The following is a 3,874-nucleotide window of genomic DNA, read 5'->3' as shown; positions in this document are numbered from 1 at the left end:
AAACAGAAATGTAGAAATTTTTGCAAATTTATTAAAAAAGAAAAACTGAAATATCACATGGTCATAAGTATTCAGACCCTTTGCTCAGTATTTAGTAAAAGTACCCTTTTGATCTAATACAGCCATGAGTCGTTTTGGGAAAGATGCAACAAGTTTTTCACATCTGGATTTGGGTATCCTCTGCCATTCCTCCTTGCAGATCCTCTCCAGTTCTGTCAGGTTGGATGGTAAACGTTGGTGGACAGCCATTTTCAGGTCTCTCCAGAGATGCTCAATTGGGTTTAAGTCAGGGCTCTGGCCGGGCCATTCAAGAACAGCCACGGAGTTCAATTCAATTCAATTTTATTTATATAGCGCCAAATCACAACAACAGTTATCTCACAGCGCTTTTCATAAAAGAGCAGGTCTAGACCGTACTCTGTGATGATATTTACAGAAGCCCAACAGTTCCCACCAAGAGCAAGCACTAGGCGACAGAGGCAAGGAAAAACTTCCTTTTAACCCTTGTGTTGTCTTCGGGTCAAATTTGACCCGTTTTGAAATTCTTTTGTATGAAAAATGTGGTTTTATTTCATGAAATTACACCAAAATAACATGGGTGCTTCCACACTATGCTCTAAACAAAAAAACAAAATGATCACTACTTTCACTGAATTGTGGGTATTTTTTTCAAATTTATTCAATTTTTGGTCTTCCCGGGTCAGATTTGACCCGGTGTTGCAAAAGGGTCAATTAGTCACGGTGTTTTGGTTTTCAGCAGATGAACACCTGCGAACCCCCCCCCCCCCACACACACACACACACACACACACTCCCCCCCCCACACACACACCCAACCCCACACACAGACACACACACACAAACACACACCCACACTCCCCCCCACACACACAAACACACACCCAACCCCACAAACCCCCCCCACACACACAAACACACCCAACCCCACAAACCCCCCCCCCACACACACACACACGCCCCCACACACAAAACTTCAAAGCTATAAAACTAAAACTTCTAAGCTACAGTACATGTAAACTTTTTCTTTTCACACCTTTGAAATGCCTTTCAAAACAAAAACAGCTTATAAAGACTGAGCTTTTGCAGCCTTTTACCCATTTTAGTCTGAGATGCAGACGGGGGAAGCACAATGAAGAGACGCTATAATTTGACAGAGGCTCTTGAATTACTTTGGAACCCTGATGAGGAGTTGAGAGACCAGGAGGAATCTGAAGAAGAAGAAGAAGAAGAGGATGTATCAGAGGAAGAGGACAATTGTGAAGAAATGAGAATAATGCTTCAACAGATGAGGAAGAATCAAGTGATGAGGAAGAGGAACCTCAGATGGAAGAGTGTTTCCAGTCAAAAGATGGAAGTTTGCTGTGGTCTTCCATCCCTCCTAGTGACAGACGTCGCATGTTGGTAGCAGAGAGAGAGAGGAGCCCCAGGGGTCCAACAAGGTACGCAGTGGCTCGCGTTGATAGTATAACGTCTGCTTTTCAACTGTTTCTGCCAGACCAAGTTGAAAAAATTGTGCTGAACATGACCAACAAGGAGGGGCGTCGTGTTTATGGCAATAAGTGGAGAGAGATGGATGGGATAGCTCTCCAGGCATACTTAGGTCTGTTGATTCTCGCTGGAGTATATCGATCCAATAAAGAATCCACGGCCAGTTTGTGGCATGCCCAGTCTGGTCGAGCAATTTTTGGGGCCACAATGCCCCTCAAAATGTTCCACATTATCTCAAGGGTCATTCGGTTCGACGATCGAGATACAAGAACAGCACGCCGTGCACGTGACAAACTCGCTGCCATTCGTGATGTATGGGACAAGTGGGTGTGTCTCCTGCAGCAGATGTACAACCCGGGAGCTGATGTGACTGTGGATGAGCGCCTGGTCCCCTTCAGAGGTCGCTGTGCCTTCAAGCAATACATGCCTAATAAACCTGGGAAATATGGCATAAAGATCTGGACAGCGTGCGATGCCAGGACCAGCTATGCATTCAACATGCAAGTGTACACTGGCAAACCTGCTGATGGACAGCCAGAAAAAAAACAGGGCAAGCGTGTGGTTCTTGAGATGGCAGAAGGTCTCCGTGGACAAACAATCACTTGTGATAATTTTTTACATCACATGCCCTTGGCCAGGAGCTGCTCAAGAGAAAGCTGTCCATGGTGGGAACAGTAAGGAAGAATAAACCTGAGCTTCCACCAGCACTGCTTGCCACAAAAGACAGGGCTCGATATTCTTCCAAGTTCGTGTTCTCTGAGACACATACTATTGTGTCCTATTGTCCCAAAAAAGGAAGAAATGTGCTTCTGATGAGCACTCTTCATCGGGATACTGCTGTCAGCGCCAGGGAAGACAAAAGCCCCAAGTCATCCTTGACTACAACCACAACAAAGGGGGAGTGGACAACCTTGACAAGGTATTTCACTTTTTTCATGCAATATTTATTGTCATTCATGCAAAGTCCAATTCATTGCATTATGTGTAATAAAATATAGTGTAGTGTCAATTTGAATTATGTATTTGTTTCTTTTGTTGCAGGTTACAAGTGTGTACACATGTAAGAGGAAGACAGCCCGTTGGCCCCTGGTGGTCTTTTATAACATACTAGACGTGTCTGCCTACAATTCATTTGTACTGTGGACTGAGATCAACCCAACATACAATCAGGGGAAGTGCCACAGGAGGAGGCTGTTCCTTGAGGAGCTTGGGAGAGAACTGGTGATGCCTCTAATCAAAAGACGCCAGGTTCTTCCCCGCGCGCCAGCATCTGCAAGCTTGGTTGTGGAAATCCAGACGGATGGACCCTCTACCTCCGCAGCAGCTCCTACTAACCCAGCTGCAGCCACAAGGAAGAGGTGCCGATTCTGCCCTGGCAAGAGTGATCTCAAAACCAGCATCAGGTGCCAAAATTGCATGGCAAACATTTGCAAAAAACATGCCATTACCACCACACACTGCCCATCATGCAAATGATAGCACATTCACACAGAGACACACAACTGCACTTACACATGTAAGTAATAAACATGTATATTATACAAGTTTTCAAATGTTGAAACTAAAGTTTTAAGTTTTAGAAATAAATGTTGACTGTTCTATGTAAATGAATTTATCTAGCTCTTTGTTTACTCTGTTATTTGTGAATAAAATTCCATCAAATGTTGACCTAGGAATATATCAGTCTGTGATTATCCAAAATAAATAATAATTTTTGCTGGTTTCCTAAAAATTTAAAAATTTAATGTAAATGAGGTTTATTGAAGTGTAAAATGAATTGGTGATGAGCTGAAATAAAGTTTGCTGACATTGTGTAACACAGAACTGGGAGATCATTTTTTACATTATGCTTTAGAAACAGGCAAACCAGACCGGGTCAGTTTTGACCCATAAGGACAACAGGTGTGTATATGTGCTGCCATTAAAAATAATGCAATGCTTCTAAAACAGTATCCTGACTCAACTTTGACAAATACCAGTCTGTGATAATCCATCAACAAATAGTCCTCTGATCTTAACTATTAGTCAAAAGAATTCATAATTTCTGCTTTTTTTAGCTTATAAATTTGGTATAGTTTCATAAAAATGAGACATATTGACCAGAAATTCCATCAAGAAGTGTAAAAATAGTGGTAATAAGTTAGAATGGAGTTGGCTAAGAAGGTGTAACACAGAATTGGGTGATCATTTTTTACATTATGCTTTAGAAACAGGCAAACCAGACCGGGTCAGTTTTGACCCGGGAGGACAACAGGTGTGTATATGTGCTACCATTAAAAATAATGCAATGCTTCTAAAACAGTATCCTGACTCAACTTTGACATATACCAGTCTGTGATAGTCCATCAACATATAGTCCTCTGAT

General features: G+C 42.4%; 1 pseudogene; it reads left to right on the top strand.

Annotated features, from left to right (window-relative positions):
- Positions 1-1,289: 1,289 nt before the first annotated feature.
- Positions 1,290-3,177, top strand: LOC119893175 (annotated as a pseudogene).
- Positions 3,178-3,874: the final 697 nt, after the last annotated feature.

The sequence above is a fragment of the Micropterus salmoides genome, unplaced genomic scaffold (assembly GCF_014851395.1).
Source record: "Micropterus salmoides isolate LMB-PRFRI ecotype aquatic unplaced genomic scaffold, ASM1485139v1 Ms_hic_scaffold_8, whole genome shotgun sequence".
Taxonomy (NCBI): Eukaryota; Metazoa; Chordata; class Actinopteri; order Centrarchiformes; family Centrarchidae; genus Micropterus; species Micropterus salmoides.
This window is presented reverse-complemented; position numbering and strand designations above follow the sequence as displayed.